This window comes from Grammomys surdaster, unplaced genomic scaffold (assembly GCF_004785775.1).
Source record: "Grammomys surdaster isolate TR1022 unplaced genomic scaffold, NIH_TR_1.0 125156, whole genome shotgun sequence".
Taxonomy (NCBI): Eukaryota; Metazoa; Chordata; class Mammalia; order Rodentia; family Muridae; genus Grammomys; species Grammomys surdaster.
The window spans coordinates 51,689-71,211 of record NW_021620050.1 but is presented as its reverse complement, the minus strand read 5'-3'; the positions used below and the strand labels follow the sequence as shown (position 1 = coordinate 71,211).

The window sequence follows — 19,523 nt, the reverse complement described above, 5'->3', positions numbered from 1 at the left end:
TTTGTAATGATCCATTCTGCCCTAGATTTGGGGGCCACTAAGTCCCGGCCCAAGCTGCTGCTCTGGTCTACGGGTCAGGGTCTAGCAAGAGAGAGAGAGAGTGGGGATGGAGGGGCAAGAGACTTGAAGAATGAAGACAAGACAGAGTCTGGTCAAGTTCCCATTTATTGAAAGAAAATCATGGGTATATATAAGCATAAGGAGGGGAATGCAGCTGAAGACACTTTACCACATGTGCCTTGCAGCTGGGGGCACTAAACAACAAGATATGTGAGAAAAACAAGATATTTATCAGAGTGTGCTCAGCTGTTGTAGGTTATTGAAAACAAGCCTCTTGTCAGGGTATATGGCTCGAGATGGCTGCAAAGATGATAGCTGCTTTCTGCTAGGAGTCGGCTCCCAACACGTCCCCCTTTTAAAATTGTTTTCAAAAGAGAAGGCTGGGAAAAGTTACAGAAATTGTGCTTGCCTTAGATCAGAACAAAGGACCCCAGCCTCCCTTTCCTGTCTTTGGCTACTCAACAGCCATTGTTTGAGCTCCTGTCTTAGGAGGGTGAGGCCGCCCAGTTAGAGGCAAGGGTCTTGAGGTGTTCTCTTACCTGTCATTGACTATCTGGCTTAGCACATAAGTTAAGGGTTAATCCTTGTCAGTCTCTATGACAGAGATTTTAGAGTCCCCTACTCCCAGCCCATAAATATGGACCTGTATGGGTTTCATTTGAATAGCATCTATCTGTTGTCATTCAAAAGCCATCAGTTTGTTGAACAGCATGGACCCGAGAGACAAGAGACTTAATGCCTAAGTGGTTGATATAAAAGCAACACTCTTTTTTAAAGGGCAGCATACCCCCCTCCCCCCCCACATTGGAGAAGTTAAAGGTCTAAGACTTGTATCCACAAATTTTGAATTAATAGAAGAAATTATACCAATGAAATCCTTGAATTTGCATCAAAATTTTGTATCATCTAAGAAATTATAACTTCAGCTTAGTAACAAGTATACAGATTTTTACCAATAGATTATGGCTGTGTAATCATTTTAGCTCTTCCTCCCTGTTCCAATAAAACCATTACTTTCCCCTAGAAAGACAACTTAATGTTAACCACCTCAGTCCCCAAGCCCAGGGAATTGGGACAACTACCCTTCATTAACTTCTTCAAGCTGAATATGGGTATTGAGATTTTAGAAGAGGGATGAGGGGAAGGGTAAATTGATAAGCCTCTGATGTCTGTCTTAACTGCATCCAGCTGGAAGGCCAGGCCATCAGTGGACATGCAGGTGACAAGAAGATTCATTCACCAAGGCTGTGTATCCTGTAATATACAAATCTCAAAACAAATTTTAGTATCAAGATAATTATTTTGTTTGATTCTCTGGAATCTAGTCTTCTGGAGGCTTACCTCTGTCATGTCTGATCCATATAATTCTGGAAGATAAAACTACTACCTTAATGACCTCTTCAGAAAACACATAGAAAAATCTTTTTTCCCAAATCTGCCTATCCTTGAGCCAGTAACCAGAAAAGCCTTTACATTGACCTTTTATGCAGAGGAAAAATATAACTACACTACTCAGAACCACACCAATTTTGAAAGTTAAATCAATCTAATACAACTGATTAACACTATCTTTCTGTTCAGCTCTCTGCCTAGAGCAACCTTCTATTTATGCATTTATCTGTTTGGCTCTCTTGACTCAGAGCAGCCTGCAATTTACTCCTCTAGTCTTTAAAGTCTTTTTGTCTTTTTCTTTCCTTTCCTTTCCCTTCCCTTCCCTTCCCTTCCCTTCCCTTCCCTTTTCTTTCTTTCTTTCTTTCTTTCTTTCTTTCTTTCTTTCTTTCTTTCTTTCTTTCTTTCTTTCTCTCTTTCTTTTTTCTTTTTCAAGACAGGGTTTCTCTGTATAGCTGTGGCTGTCCTGGAACTCACTCTGTAGACCAGGCTGGCCTCAAACTCAGAAATCTGCCTGTCTCTGCCTCCCAAGTGCTGGGATTAAAGGAGTGTGCCACCATTGCCCAGCTAAAGTCTTTTTCATCTGTTCCTGCTGACTTATTTCTTGCCCCATCTTTGTTACTATGACCTACTGGTCTCCACACTGCAGGTTTCAGCAGCAATCACCTTTGTTTCACTTTTGAATTTTCAGCAGACCCTTTTTTCAGTAACGTCTCTCACTGGGTCTTTCGTTCTTGGTGCCTTGCTTTGAGTACTACTATGTAGCCAGCTCCGTCAGTCAACAGGATCTCCAGTGCAGGAGTGAGGATGCCCGCTTCCAATTCCTGAAGTCTCCTTCACTGTATCCTGTTTATTGGAGCTCCAATGTTGAGGTGCCACTATGTAACAACCCATTCTTCCCCATGTTTGGGGGCCACTATGTCCCGGCCCGAGCTGCTGCTCCAGTGTACGGGTCAGGGTCTAGCAAGAGAGAGAGAGTGGGGATGGAGGGGCAAGAGACTTGAAGAATGAAGACAAGACAGAGTCTGGTCAAGTCCCATTTATTGAAAGGAAATCATGGGTATATATAAGCATAAGCAGGGGAATGCAGCTGAAGACACTTTACCACATGTGCCTTACAAGTGGGGGCATTAAACGACAAGATATGTGAGAAAAACAAATATTTATCAGAGTGTGTTCAGCTGTTGTAGGCTATTGAAAACAAGTCTCTTGTCAGGGTATATGGCTCGAGATGGCTGCAAAGATGATAGCCGCTTTCTGCTAGGACTCGGCTCCCAACAGTCCTTAATAAAAAAATTACACTATGAAGCAGATGAGTGACATCCAAAAGAGGCAGAGATCCACTGCTAAGGTCTGTAGTTTAATAACCCTTTGTTAGTATTACACAATATTACACAATATTGCAAATATTCACAAGTCCATTCCTTTTAGGTCATAGAAGAGCTTCTAGCAAAAGAGAAAACTGATCTGCAGTGTCTGAATTGGAGAGAGTTCCAAAGGACCAGGGCCTGCCCAAGCCATCCTCTCCAGTTGTGGGTCAGGCTTGAATTCACTTTATCCAACTATGCAGTGACTTTTGTGCTGTGCCAACTGTGAATGTTGTTTATAGATTCACCTGTTTTATATGTTGTAGACAATGAAGCCCTCCCCTAACCAGTCCATGTCCCTGTGCCCCTAGATCAACTCTGGACAATTCCTCTTTATATTTTGGACTGAAGGTCCTGAACAGGGCTCTGACCTCCTGCAGCTCTTCCTCCTGCACCAACATCCTGCTGATCCTCTGGCCCAGAAACCCTCCTGCTCCTGTCACCAGGCAGATCCACCCAGGCAGGCATGGTCAATACAGGAAGCAGAGAGTAGAGAGAGCAGACTTGATGGAAGGTGGTCCTGTGCAGGGCTAGAAAGAGTGGTTCAGTGTGTACTGAGTCATGGAATTCCTACTATATTTACACAGTAGAAAAAATGTCCAAAATATAATCTCACACATTTCTCTCATATGTCACCACTTCTCTGATCCCAAATCTTGTGGAATGTTCTCTAATAGTCAAGAAAAATAAAAACAAAAACCCATTTGCAGCAGACACCATATATATAATCTCTATCTTAGGTCAGCTTTGTCACTGAGACACTGCATCAGACTGTGCTCCAAGGTTGTCCCTCTCACCTTAGATGCCAATTACAAACTTTGGATTGTCTTACTTGTGCTTATGAGAAATTTCTCCCACTTATGAGTTCTACAAGCTCTTTCTGCTTATGGTTAGTTCTTTTGGCTTCAGAGCTCTTACTTCAGGAACCCAAGCTCGTATTTACTAGGTTCCTATGAAGGGTATTTCAAAGGATACAAAGGAAGAGATGCACAGGCTGAGGAAAGAGAAAGGGGAAGAAGGCTTCTACTTCCTTGTTTGATATACCAGCCTCTAAGAATGTCTGATTGTTCAGCTACATACAAGCTTAGGAGACTGGACCCTCCTTCATCAGTTAATAATGAAGACAATGCTTAATAGTTCAATGAAGGCAAATCTCCAAGAGAGATTTCCTCTTTCTAGATGACTCCAGGTTATGTGCCAAGTGCAAAACCAAGGCTAATCAATCCCCAGCCAAAGAGTTTTCTTTCAGTATGTTAGATATGATACTGAGACTCCCTTAGATCAAACTAATTTTTCTTTGACAAGTGCATCAATTGGAGATTGCTTCTGAGTTATGAATGAGAGCATATTTATAGTTCTTATTTCATCTCTAGGTCTTCAGTTGGGGCAGATTTGTACAGGCCCTGTGCATGCTGCATCAGTCACTCTTAAGTTCATAAGTGTATGGATCATGTTGATTTAGAGGGCTTTGTGGGGCTGGGTGTTCGGCCATGCCCCCAAAATCCAGAGACCTAGCATAAATCCCTTGCTAGGTCACGTAAGACACGAGACTAACAGGTCTTTGCCTCAAAATTTACGTTATTACCTGAAGCCACACCCGCTTCCAATATATAAACAAACCCCTTCCGACATTTTTTGGGAAAGTTCCACATCACCCAAACCCGCCGTCATGTCAATAAATCAACGCATCTTAAATCTCCACGTGTCTTTGAAATCTGAACTCCTTGTGTAAGTCAAGACTCGGGCGTGCCCCTGTCCGCCCAACAGGACGGGGGAGGGAGAGAATCGTTTTGCCCGCCCCGCCCCAGCTCTCTCTGTATTCTAGCTAGCCATGGGTCCCGGGATGGCCTCAGAGCTGGCGCCCAGGACGTCCCCGCCCTTCTTGTTCGTGCCCGTTTGGCCACCCAGTGCTACTGAGCAGCGCCCCCAGACCACTGCTCCGCGGCCTGCGACCTGTACCCACGCCCCGCGACCCACGCACTGGAAGTGCCCGATAGGCTTTGTTTTCTTGTTTTCATCCATTTCCTCTGTCTCTTACACTCATTTTGCCTCCTCTTCCATGGGATTTCACAAGCCCTGAGGGGAGGGATTTGATGGAAACTTAAGACTGAGTGTTTTAAGGTCTCTCACTCTCTGCACAGTGTCTAGCTGTAGTTTTCTCTATGTATTCCCATCCTCCCCAGGAGGAAGCTTCTCTAAAAATGGTTGAGCCATGCACTGATCTATGAGATATCAGTGTCTTTAGGAGTCATTTCATTGGTACTTTTTTCCTTTCAGAACAGAAATATTTGGTTTTACCTTAGGTCTCTGGACTATCTAGCCTGTGTTCTGGTCACCCAAGCAGTTCTGCATATGAGTTCCAGTTTATGGAGAGGGCCTTAAATAAAATCAGACACTGTCTTATTACTCACACAAGGTCTTTGCTACTACTCTACCTGCATATGTTGTAGGCAGGACATCTTTGTAGATCAAAGGATTTGGGGTTGGATGGTTATTTTCATTTCTCCTTTGGTATCATAAGGACACATTACAATGTGAAAGATGGTAGCACAGAGAAACGAAAGCTTCTTCGTATTTAATGGGTTTGTAGATGTTTTCTTCAGCAATAGGGCTTTGCTTCAGTTTGTTGAGAGCACCTAAATTTTGCCAACAGCTTATGTTGTTCAATGGCTCCCATGGGACCCCTTTTTTCCAACAATCCAGTTAGATTTGAGCTGGTTCTGGTATCGGGAGCTTCAGGTGGAAAGAACAGACATCCAGTTTTTGTTCAGTCTCACCCATTATTTGATGATTTTATTTAGACCACTTTCATAGATATATCTACTTTAGGAAGCTTCTACTGTATTAGATTTCCCCAATCTCCTTCCAGTGGTCTTTGATTTACCTCTCATCCAGTATTTCCTCTCTCATTTCCTTCTTATCTGTTGCTCTCACTTAATTCTCTCACTCCAAAATCTTGCGTCCATCCATTGATTTACCTACAAAATTCATGATGTCATTTACCCTCCCAACGGCTTTCCCACATTTTCATTATCCATTCATTGGTTGATGGGCATGTAACTTGTTTCCAAATTATGGTTATTATCAAGAGAGCAGCAGTATTTGGGCTGGAGAGATTGCTCAGTGGTTAAGAGCACTGACTGCACTTCCAGAGGTTCTGAGTTCAAATCCCAGCAACCACATGGTGGCTCACAACCATCTGCAATGAGATCTGATTCCTTCTTCTGGTGTGTCTGAAGACAGCTACAGTGTACTCATATATAATAAATAAATAAATCTTTAACAAAAAAGAGAGAGCAGCAGTCAACATGCCTGAGGAAGTGTATGTGCATTAGGATGAGTTTTTCCTTTAGGTATGCACTTAAGAGTAGTGTAGCTGAGTCTTGAGGTAGATCAATTTCCATCTTCCTGAGGAAACCACACTGATTTCCATATTGTTTGTAAAAATTCAAACTCCCACCAGCAGTGAATAAGTCTTCCCCTTGTTCTACATACTTACCAGCAGGTGTTATCACTTGTTTTACTGAACTTAGCTATTCTGATTGGTGTAACATGAAATCTCAATGTAGTCTTTATTTGTATTTCTTTCACAACTAGGCAAGAACATTTCTCTAAGTGTTTCTCAGCCATTAGTTACCTTATTTGAGAATTCTTCATGTACACCCCTGAATCATTCTATATTGTGCTGTTTTCTTGTTATCTAGTTTGTTGAATTCTTTTTTTTTCCTTTTTGGTTTTTGTTTCTTTTTTTTATTTGTTTGTTTTTATTGGATAATTTATTTTTTTACATTTCAGATGTCATCCTCTTTCTCCATTTTCCCTCCCTAGAACTCCCTATTCCATCCACTCCTCCTTTTTGCTTTTCTACAGTTTTAATTACATGTATGTATTAAGGTCCTATATAGATTGAGGGTCTAGAAATACAATAGGTGCAAATAGTCAAGGAACAACAAGACAATAAATACAAACAATATTCAAAGAACAAGCAAAACATTAAACACAATTCTGTGAATACTCCTGTGATCACTGTTTCTAAGGGCTTATCAGGATGACCAAAATATCTGAGCCAACATCTCTGTCCTAGCCCAAAGTCATTTTCATGTCTGAAGCCTACTTCCTTGTTCTAGCCTAAAATTTAGTTTCCTGTCTGAAATTACTTCTTTGTTATAGCCTAATATTTAGATTCCTGCCTGAAATTACTTCTCTCATGTAACCTAAGATTTAGATTCCTGCCTGAAATTACGTCTTTTTTTCTAGCCTAATGTCAGATTCCTGCCTGAAGCCCACTTCCTTGTACTTGGCTAATGTCATATTCCTGCCCAGCAGCCCATTTCCTTGTCCTTGGCCCATGACAGATTCTTGACAAGCAGCCCCAAATGCTCCCTGCTTCTTCCTGTTTTTTCATTTAATTAACAAGATTGAGCCAGTCTTAGTTCATTCTGACAAGAATGCCTTCCTTATCCATCGTGGAATATGCATTATCAAAAGCAATGCACTTATGTCTTCGGTTGGTAAGGCTCTGTGCAGAATCTTACCTGTTCTTGGCTTGTTAGCCTGTTAATTTTATAACTCTGTCTGGGTGTCCATTTTCAGGTTCAAGACATGTACGTTGGCTGCCAATCTGTTCATGCTGTTAAAGACAAGCTTTAACATGATGAGCAGAAATCAAAGTATTCCCAGGACAAAAAGGGCTAGCATGGTAAAGCTATATATAAACAGTCTTCCAAATAAAGACTGTTATTTCCAGTATTGGATTGATTTCTAGACCATTCCATGATTGAGTCTGAATAACTGGTCATGTTTAAGAAGAATACAAGATTCATTATAACTTCTTTTTTGGATTCTCTGTTCCACAAGGTCTAAAAACTTGAGGCAAGGCAGCTTGTCCCATCAGGGGTATAGGTAAGCAATGGTGGGTTGGGAACAAATGTCCAATATTCCTTCCCAGTCACCATTGTCAGAGCACTCAGCAAGCTCACAGGTCAGCATCATTCTTTGTCCTGGCATCAGCAAAGGACACTGTCAATAGGACAAAATTGCAACCGACAGATTGGGAAAGGATCTTTACCAATCCTACATCTGATAGAGGGCTAATATCCAAAATATATGAAGACCTCAAGAAATTAGACTGCAGACAATCAAATAACTCTACTAAAAATGGGGTACAAACCTAAACAAAGAATTTTCATCTAAGGAATATCGAATGACTGAGAAACATCTAAAGAAATGTTCAACATCTTTAGTCATCAGGGGAATGCATATCAAAACCACCCTGAGATTCTACCTTATACCAGTCAGAATGGCTAAGATTAAAAACTTGAATGACAGTAGATGCTGGTGAGGATGTGGAGAAAGAGGAACACTCTTCCATTTTTGGTGGGAGTGTAAGCTGATACAACCACTCTGTGAAGCAGTCTGATGATTCTTGAGAAAATTTGACATAGTATTACTTGAGGATCCACTCCTGGGCATATACCCAAAAGATGCTCCAACATATAACAAGGACACATGTTCCACTATGTTCATAGCAGCCTTATTTATAATAGCCAGAAGCTGGAAAGAACCCAGATGTACTTCAACAGAGGGACTGATGCAAAAATATGTGGTACATTTACATAATGGAGTACTACTCAGCTATTAAAAACAATGAATTCATGAAATTCTTAGGCAAATGGATGGAACTAGAAAATATCATCCTGAGAGAGGTAACCCAATCACAAAAGAACACACATGGTATGTACTCATTGATAAGTCTATATTAGCCCCAAATATCACAATACCCAAGACAAAACTCACAGACCACATGAAGCCCAAGAAAAAGAAAGACCAAAGTGTGGGTGCTTCGGTCCTTCTTAGAAGGTGTAACAAAATACTCACAGGACCAAATACATTGAATTCTTTATATTTTTTGGGTATTAGCCCTCTATTGTGTATGTAGTTGGTAAAGTCTTTTCCCATTCTGTAGCCTGCATCTTTGAAATAATTCTGGTGTTCTTAGCCCATCAGAACCATTTCAGTTTCATTAGCTTTAATTGGTTAATTATTATTGATCTTAGTGTTCATTCAACAGTGTTCTGTTCCCAATATATTTACCTGTGCCAATGAGTTCACCCTTATTCCACACTTTCTCTTCTATCAACTTCAGTGTATCTCGTTTAGTGGCAAGGTTTTGATTCATTTGGAGTTGAGGTTTTGTTGTTTGTGTGTGTGTTTTTACAGAGTGATAAGTATGGATCTATGTGCATTCTTCTACATGCAGCCATCCAGTTTTACTAGTTCCCAATGTCAAAGATGCTATCTTTGTTTTCCCATGTGTACTTCTGTATTATTTATTAGGACTCAGATGTCCATGAGTATGTGGATTGTATCTGGGTCTTCAATTTGATTTCATTGATTGTCTTCTTTGTTCCAATACCATGCTGTTATTATTACTACAGCTCCATCAAACAACTTACAATTTGGAATAGTGATACCTCTAGAATTCTTCATAATTCAGGAATGTTTTATGTTTTTCATTTTTTCTAGGTATGAGTATTAATAGAGGATCTTTGAAGAATTATATTGGAGATTTTATTGGGACTGCATAGAATCTGCAGATTGCTTTTGGTAGGTTTGACCTTTTTACTAGGTCAATTCTACTGACCCATGAGCATGGAAGCTCTTTTCATCTTCTGATACTCTCTTCAATATCTTAAGGTTTTTATCATGCAATCTTTCACTTGCTTGGTTAGAGTTACTCTAAGATATTTTATATTATTTAAGGCTATTGGGAAGTGTTTTGTTTTCCAGAATATTTTTCTCTGTCTATTTGTCATTTTAGTATAGGCTACTGAGTTTTGTCAGATAATTTTATAAATGTCTCACAAAAATGTTCTGCTATTTGCTCTAAGTGTTTATCAACTCTAGTCATTTTACAGTGGAATTTTTCACATCAATTATATCATCTGCAAATAAAGATATTTTGACTTTTTCCTTTTTAATATGTATCCTGTTGATCTCTTTCAGTTGTCCTACTGCACTAGCTGAGACTTCTAGTAGTATGGAAAGAGTAGGCAAGTTTGTCTTGTTCCTGATGTTAATGAAAATGCATTGAGTTTTTCTCCACTTAAGTTGGTCTTGGCTATGAGCTTGAGATAATTTGTGGTCATTATTTTGAGGTATGTTCCTTGTAACCCTCATCTCCCCAGGACTTTTATCATGAAGGGGTGTTAGATTGTGTCAAAGGCCTTTTCAGCATCTAATGAGATGAACCTGTGGTTTGGCTTTCAGTTTGTTTATTTGGTGGGTCACATTTATTAACTTAAATATGCTGAATCACCCCTGCATTTCTGGGATTGAAGCAATGTAATCAAGGTAGATTATCTTTTTGATCCATTCTTGGATTCAGTTTGAAAGTACTTTATTGAGAATTTTTGCATCTATATACATAAGGAAATTTTTTCTGTAACATTCGCTCTTTGTTAGGTCTTTATGCGGTTTGTGTATCAGGGTAACTGTGACCTCATAAAATGAATTGGGTACTTTTTTTCCATTTCTATTTCATGGAATAATTTGTGAAATATTGACATTAACACTATTTGAAAAATCTGGTTGGAAAGTCCTTTGTTGAGATCATTGTCAGTTGGGACAATTTTAATGACTGTGTCTATTTTACTACAGGTTAGAGGTCTTTTTAAATTTCTTATGTGATCCTGATTTAACTTTGATAAGTGTTGTGTAGTCAGAAAATTATCCCTTTCAGTTTGACAGAGTACAGGTTTGTAAAACATGTTCTTATAATTCTCAGAATTGCTGGGCAGTGGTGGCTCACACCTTTAATCCCAGCACTTGGGAGACAGAGACAGGCGGATCTCTGAGTTCGAGGCCAGCCTGGTCTACAGAGTGAGTTCCAGGACAGCCCGGGCTATAAAGAGAAACCCTGTCTCGAAAAACCAGAAAAAAAATTCTCAGAATTTCCTGTGTCTTTTTATATCCCCATTTGAACTCTTTGTTAATTTAGTTTCTCTCTGTCTTTTATTTAACCTGTATAATGATTTGCTAATGTTAGTGATTTGTCAAAGAATAAATTCCATTTGTCAACTTTTTTTGTTTATGTTTCTATTTTACATATCTCAGCCCTGAGTTTAGTTCTTGCTGTCCACTCCTTGTAGGTATATTTTTTCCATTTGCTCTAGAGCTTACAGATGTGATATTGAGTTAGTCATGTGGTATCTTTCATGTGGATACATCTGTGTGCACCAGAGTTGTGTGTGGTGCCTTTGGAGACTAGAGGACAATGACATTTGGTTTTCTAGGACTGGGATTGTAGATGGTTGTGTAAATAAAAATTTCTGAAAAGAAGCTGTGCCTAGTTGTGAACCAAAAACTCCTGGAAGGAATTACTGTGTAGGCAGTGACTGCTGGGCCCACTGGAATTTAAGCACCCTTGAGAGACTGTTGTTTTGTTGGGTCAGGGCTAATTATCCTTGTCTAATTGGGCTTATGGAGGGTAAATTCTTTGCCCTACTTTGTATATGAACTAACACCTCTTGATAATAAATAAGCTATTAACTTGGAGATGACCTCTTGTGATAATAACTACAAACCACATAGAATCTATTCACTTAGCAGAACAATAACATCTACCAGTCCAATTGCCCAGAATGCCATCAGCTAGCATCTTAGGTCTATAGAACAGTTTCTCACATCTTGCTGCCCCTGCCCTTCTGGTGAGCTCACCAATGAATGTTAACATTGCCTTGATTTATAACTTTCTTGTTCTGTAAAATGAAAACAATCCTGTGAAATTGCTTTCATGTTGGAATATGGCATTTGGAGCTATCTAAATCTGTGTTCCCAGTCATGCTAACTCAAAATGGCTCCAGATTCAGCTCTCCTTTCTTTTATCATAAGAGCTGTGACCCCCCTCCCCACTTGTGAACTGCTATCTGTGTGCTGGTGACAGGACATGGGTACTCTGTAAGACTACCAAGTGCTCTTAACCACTTAGACACCTTTGCAGCAACACAAGTTTATTTGAACCCTGAATCTTAGAGTAAAACTGTCTAAGAGTAACTAGCAATTGTCAGTGCCACCAACCTGAAAGCCAGTGATGACATTGGGAAGCTGTAGTAGGGTGACTTTGAAAGCAAAAGTCCAGCCCTGGTTCTACCTTTGCTCTCTGATTCGTGGTTCAACCTGATGTGAACAGGTTAGAGATTCTTAGACTCTAGATTCAGGCTGGAGAATTTCTACAATGTCACAAGCATATTTTAGCATAGGATTGATTGGTGGGAGAGCAGAAGACCAGAATGCCAAAGATGTGTTGACAGTAAACACTATGTTTTCGATGTAAGCAGTGTCATTTCAGATGTGATGAAGATCTCAGAATTGGGCCCAAAATCATTCCTTTTAGGTTTGTTTCTGTATCACTTTTCCTCTAAGAATTCCAAATAAAGTACAACTCAAATGTAGTGAGGGAATTAATTTGGGAAAGGAAACTCCAAGGGACCATGTGCTGCTTGACCCCAGCCTCCATTGTATAAAACAGCACAGTGCCTCTGAGTCCTTTCAAAGACATTGCTGCAGGGTGTTGGAATCAAATGTGCATGCTGAGGGAAGAGCTTCTGTCAGAAAACCACTTAGAGGGCATTGCTGCTTTGGTCCAAGAGAATCTCACTGCTGCTTGAATTTTGAGCTGAACTTGACATTGTAAAAGTACCTGCTATTTGCCTGGTGCCATTGTTGTCTCTGAGGCTTATTGCCTCAGTGTACTTACTCAGGCCTTGTCCTGGAAGCTTCTAGCCTTCTTATGATCTAATCTATGCCTAGAATGTGTTCATCCTCTTAGACATGGGGCTGAATGTGCTCACCCCCTCCTAGTTCTTTTCGATCTCTGGCTGGCTAGTTTTGACTCAAACTCTCTCCAAGGTGACTGATTCAATCTAGCTGTTCTTGACCTCTAACTTTTTGCTCTGCTTGGCCTCAAACTAAGTCGGCAATCTGTTCTAATCTTCTGGCTCATCCTTCTCTGGCTAGTTCTGCCTTCACCTCTGTCTAACTTGTTTTCTCTTTAACGTCTGTATAAAACTCACTCAGTAAATCTGCCACCTTCTATCCTTCCTCTCTCCTCTTATTTTCCTTTGGTTCTCCCTTAAGTAGCTTCTTTTTTTTTTCTGTCTGTATTCATGAGAGGTGAGTGTATTCTAACTTTTACTCCTTCTGTCAAATGAAGATTATATCACTCATCTCATTATCATGTTTGATAAAACAAAATATTAATCCCCTTTAAACCTTTTAAAATACAATTCATTCCTGTAGGACCCCGAAGGGCTGCCATGCCCTGGCTGAGACTTTCTGTGTGCTGCTGTCTGTTAAGTAACATTCTGTGGTTTTTCTATGATCAAAACATCCTGATGTAGGCATGGTGCCCCAGGAAGGGAATTTACACTTGACATCCCATTGCCCACTCCCCCCCAGTTGAGTTCCTGTTTTTCCTTGAGTTTGTATTTTTCCTTCCCTGGCTTGGTGTATATATTGAACCTGCTCAATAAAAGGTTTGGCCTTCTCTCATAATGAATGACCCGAGTTTGTGTCTTCCTTTAATCCCACAGGCCTACACCTGAGAGGTCGTTACCAGACAGCGCTGGATCTGTCAATTGGAAGTCCCACCGAGATCAGGAAAGTGAGGAGAACCTGATGGGATTGTTCCTTAAAGAAGCCGGCCAGCCAGTGCAGTAATTGAAACGTATTGGGGAAGCAATGTGGGATCAAACTGAAAGTAGTGCTATGTGTATGTGAGTTTTGATAGCGCCATGGGGATTGTGAGTTCCTTCCTATGAGTATTGGCACAGAATGATGCAGCTAAGAAATCTTTGTATGAGGTGGAGAATAGCTCCAGCTGTGAGGATAAAGAAGAAACTTTAGAAAAAGAAATAGCCTATTTAAAGGAAAAATTTAAGAAGTGCAAGGTCCAAAAGGGAGCGGATTGGAAAGGGGAGCGACCATCTAGTAGAAACCCTTTTATGGATTCTACAGAGGCCACTGCTCCTTCAGCATATGATGAATGCTCCCTGAGGGATTGGTAGATAGAGGAGCCCATCCCTAAGAAGGGGGTGATTTTTTTCTAAAGCATGTCCCAATCATGCTTATCCTGTAATGGAAGTCCCTCACCCTAATAACCCTGGGCAAATGCTTAGGCAGTATGTGCCTTTGCCTTTTAAGGAATTATAGAGCCTTGAAGAAGCAGTTTCATCTTATGGGGCCTTGGCACCCTTTACTTTGGCAATTTTTGAGTCCTATAGTACCTTTAATTTAATACCAGGAGATTGGCAACAGCTATGCTGTGCGACGTTGAGTGGAGGAGATTATTTATTGTGGAGGGGAGAATATCAGGAGCAATGTGTTACCTTAGCAAGATAAAATGCACAGGCAGGGCATCCCCAGAGAAATCTGGAAATGCTAACCGGATCAGGCCAAGATGCTGCTTTCCATCAGCAGATTCATTATGATCCTGCTATTTACGCCCAAATTGCTGCTGCAGCTTTTAGAGCCTGGAAAGTTTTGCCTAATAAGGCAGCTGGAGGTCAACTATCAAAGGTGGTTTAAGGACCCTCTGATCCCTTCCAAGATTTTGTGAATAGACTACTCCAGTTAGCAGAAAAACTGTTTGGGGATGCTGATACCACCATTCCCGTAGTAAAACAGCCTTCAAAAATGCTAGTAAATGGTGCAAGGAAGCCATTAGACCACATAGATCAAAAACCTTAAATGATTACATTAGAGTTTGCAAGGAAATTGATGGAAATTTTGTTATGGGACAAGTACTCACAGCTGCCATGCAAAAAGGATCTAGCAAGAATAAAACTTGCTTTGGATGTGGCCAAGCTGAACATTTTAAGAGGGATTGTCCAGGGAACAAGGGGATTATGGGTCCTGGCCTGTACCCTCAATGCCGAAAAGGCCATCATTGAGGTAATGAATGCAGGTCAAAATCAGACACTGATGGCTGCCATCTCCCCACTCTGGGGAAACAGGCAGCAGGGCCCACTCTAGGGGCCACAAACCAAAGTGTACAGAGCCATGAATACCAGTACTACCCCGACTCCAGTTCCATTTGTGCCTCAAACCAACCCCTTATGTCAAAGACCTTGTCAGAGGTAACTCAGGAAGCACAGGATTGGACCTCCACTCCTTTGCTAGAGCAGTACTGACACCTCAAATGGGCCCTCAAGCATTAGGTACTGGAGTGTGTGACCCAATCCTTTCAGAGAGTGTAGGCCTTCCCCTAGGATGCAGTAGTGCCTTGTTGAAGGGACTTTGGATCCTTCTAGGAGTGATAGACTCAGATTATACTGGAGAAATTAAAATTATGGTTACTGTGGATAGGGGAGTTGTAGTTATTCCCCAGGGAGATAGAATTGCTCAGCTAGTTCTTTTGCCGCAATTACCCACTAAACATGCTACAATTAAGGATACTAGCGGTGATGAAGGATTTGGATTCACAGGGACTGCTGCCTTCTGGGTTTCCACCCTCGAGGACTGCCCTACCCTTACCCTGTGGGTTGATGGAAAGCCTATGCAAGGAATTCTGGATACTGCTACAGATACTACTGTGATATCTAAAACATCTTCGCCTAGTATCTGGCCCCTGGATAGATCCTCTTCCACCTTACAAGGAGTGGGGACAGCTGCTGCACCCCTCAAGAGCAGTAAGATCTTAAAATGGAGATATGAGGAAGGACATGAATTATTACAAAAGAGGATTCGTCCTCAGAAGTTACAGGTTAGAATAGCTACACCGAGAACTTTAAAAGATTATCAAATATTGTTAGAAGACATAAATTGGTTGAGACCTTCCTTACAATTAAGCACAGGATAGTTAAAACCTCTCTTTGATATTCTTAAGGGAGATGCATCACCCACTTCCCCCAGACAGGTAAATGAAGAGGCCAGGGAATGCTTGAAAATGGTACAGGAAGCTCTAGAACAAGCTCATCTAAATTATGTAGACTATTGAAGGAAACTGTTATTTGTGGTTTTTGCATCAAAACATTCCCCAACAGGTGCCTTTTGGCAGGAGGGCCCTATTTTATGGGTTTATTTGCAAGCTTCACTCTCCAAGATTGTTTTATCTTACTCACAGGCAGTAGTTTCCTTGTTGTTTAAAGCCCATAAATTAAGCCTACAAATGTTTGGTAAACAACCAGATATGTTTATTACTCCTCATAATAAGGATCGGATCCAAATTTTATCTCAAAATTGCGTTTATTGAGCCTTGTTTGTTTGTACCATTGATAGCCAATTTGATAATCATTATCCGGATAATACGTCATGCCAGTTTTTTAAGCTCCACCCGGTGGTTTTTCCAAAAATTATTTCCAATCAGCCCTTGAATCAGATTTGCCTAGTATCTACTGATGGATGCTCCAATGAGAGGGCTGCAGTTGTTTCCCAAGGTAGAGTTGAGACCTTACAGATGATCAATTGCTCTGCACAATTAGCAGAGCTAAAGGCCATACAACTGGCACTATCTTTCTTCCCAAATGAAGTTTTATATATATATATGGTGTATATGTTTCTCAAATCATGGAGCCCTTGGAGACTGCATCTTATGTGGCACCTGTGTCTTCGATTTGTTCTTGCCTATTGCAGGTACAAGCTCTTTTATGGCAGTGAACTTTGCCTGTGTCTGTGGGTGATATTTGGGGACGTTCATTATTGCCAGTCCCCTTGGCCCAAGATAATAGTGAGGCTGATTTTCACACCAAACAAATTTTGCTTGCCTCAAATTTAGTCACTAATTATGATAAGGTTGTTACTATACATAATAAATTTCATCTTAATGCAAATTCCTTGAAATTTCACTGTGACATTACCAGAGAACAGGCTGCTCAAATCGTTACTCACTGCCCTCAGTGTGCTCCGCTTATCTCCTCCCCTAATTTGGGAGGGAATCCCCAGGTCTTGCACCCAATGATGTTTGGCAAATGGATGTTACACATATTCCCTCGTTCAGGAAATTACACTTTGTTCATGTTACCATTGATACTTTTCTCTGGTATGATTTTTGCCTCGGCTCACAGTGGGGAAAAAATAAAAGATGTTAAGAACCATTGCCTGACACCACTCCTGAGGAGGAGGAAATGGCCACGCCCCCTGAGACCATGGATTCTTGTGATCCTCGAGGATTGACTTCTAGACGAAGGACCTCAAATCTTAAGGACTACTTTGTAGGTGCCACCACTCTGTAGAAACATCTGGAATTGGTCAGGAGGCAGAGTTCATTTTTTCCCAATCCATCTCGAAGGAAAATTCTCCAGTGTTCACAGTTGCAGGAAGATGTAGATCCTCAGAAGGTTGCATTTCTCCTCCACAAATGGTGGACTGTGTATAGTTAACTCCCCTGTATAAATTCTTCTATTCTAATCTCAAAGACTATTCTAGACTTCTAAGTGCATTTATTGCTGCTGAAAAGCAAAAAGGACTTGCTGTGGAAGTGGGAGAAGACTTAAACATCAAAGTGATTTTCTCCACTCTACTTGGAGTGAAAGGGACACAATGGGGCCCTGAAGCATTTCTTGTCCAGATCCTCTCAAAATCTCAGTCATCACATGAACATAAAGAAGATAAAGTGTTGTGGACTGGTTTGTTCTGTTGTGTATTTGGAGAGAGTCTTCAGGAGACTGTCTCAGAAGACTTCACCTGTCTACCCTTATTCCTTGCAAATGGAGCAAAGTCCAATACATCCTTAATCGGAGGCTGGTTTCAGAAAACCTTTAGCAATCAGTGTGTTTAATCTTTCCTGGATGGCTGCTATGTGGACTGCATGCAAAATGGACCATTACATGGCTACTACTGAATTTTTTTGGTCTGTGCCCTGTAGCCCACAGAGCTTAGATATTTCTTATGCAACACAACCAGAGGATGTAAAAGCTTTATGGGACAGTGTCCACAATACACCTGGGGAGATTACCCAGGAGGAAGTTGACTTATTTATGAACTGCCTTTATTCACATTTCCATAGGCACTTCAAAATTCACTTATCAGCCACAAGATTGGTTCGTGTCTCAACATCTGTAGCTTCAGCACACACGGATGGGAAAATAAAGATTCCATGTCATAAATACCTTATTGGTGTGTTGGCATATTTTATGGAACTGGCAATTTTTCAAATTGAATGAATTCTTGTATGGACTAAGTGATGCATTACAAACCCCTTTGATCATTTGCTGAACTGCTATGCCAAGTGGGACAGTGGAAGAAATGGAACACTTGTTTTCTCAGGGTGCCTTTGGAGTTGCCCAGGTGGATATAGAAGACAGTAGTGGTCGTGGGTGAGCCATGTTCATGGGCTTGTGTAACCAGCATATCATTTTGGGTTTGTCACGTTATAATAGATGCTGAATTATTAATATAAAAGGATCCAATTTAGTCAAATAAACTTATCTAAAATCTGAAAAAAAAAGAACCATTGCCTGAAGACATTTGCCTATTTTGGGGTTCCCCATCAAATAAAGACTGATAATGGCCCAGCCTATGGTAGTGTGTCCTTTAATTAATTTTGTGATGAATATAATATTACCCATAAGACTGGGGTTCCTTATAATTCACAAGGCCAGGCTATAGTGGAAAGAGCACATTTAACTTTGAAAAATTATCTCGAAAAAACAAAATAGGAGGAGTTTACCTCATCTCATGCAAGATTATCTTTTAGTTTATATATTTAAAATTTTTTATTAGTGGGTAAGGATGCATTGTCTACAGCAGACAGAGACTGGAAATGAGCCCAGAAAGCACTGGGCTTAGTGAAATGGAAAGAATTGTCATCAGGTGTATGGAAAGGCCCTGACTCTGTGTTAGTCAGGGTGAGAGGTTCTGTTTGTGTTTTTCTTAAAGATGTTGAAAGTCCTGTTTGGATTCCTGAGCGTGTGTGAGCTCTGTCACTATGGAGCCTCATCCAGGTGGAGTTCTACTGGAGCCTTGTGAAGAATCCCTCAGTTCTGTTGTCAATGGGGATAAGTAGCTCGACCTGGCCGGTCATAGTTTCAACCAACAAGACGACTGGAAAAGCTGCAGCTAATTTTGGGAAATCAACAATTTCTTAATGTTACTCAACAATTATCTATTTACATTCAGAAGATTGATGATACTTGTGTGCAGCCTCTCTATGGAGAGAAGATTTTAGCAGGACTCAAGCTGGCCAAAAGACCCCTTAAAGGGTGGGCTAGAGGTCCTTGTCTTTGGGAGTGTGCTAGTAAAAAAGCTGAGGGGGGCTTGTTGCCCTGCTGACCAAGATCAAAAGGTACCATTGTCCATCAGCCCTCTGAGATAGGAGCAAAAAGGGGAATCCCTTTCTCAGCAGGGCTTTTCCTTCTCTGAACTTGTCTGGGGAACTGGAATCCTGCATACATACCCTCTACCTGAGGAATTTCAGGTAGTCCTGTTGCTGAGACTCCTGGAATGCCTTCCCATGCTAATGAGGCACCTTAGGTCCTCACTTTTCATCTAATGACCTTTGTCCACTCTGGATATTTTTACTCCCTCCCCCAAAATCATATAACCATTTGTTCATTCAGAATATAGTATATGTGGTATTATTAGTCAGGGTTCTCTAGAATCACAGAACTTATGGAATGTCTCTCTATGTTTTGGGAATTTATTGTGATGACTTCTAGTCTGTAGTCCAACTACCCCAACAATGGTCAGCTGTGAATGGGAAGTTGAAGA

The 19,523-nt window shown here is 40.8% G+C and overlaps 1 pseudogene; it reads left to right on the top strand.

The window, feature by feature from the left end:
* The first annotated feature begins 16,939 nt into the window (after nt 1–16,939).
* LOC114637044 lies at nt 16,940–17,977 on the top strand (annotated as a pseudogene).
* The last annotated feature ends 1,546 nt before the right edge of the window (nt 17,978–19,523 follow it).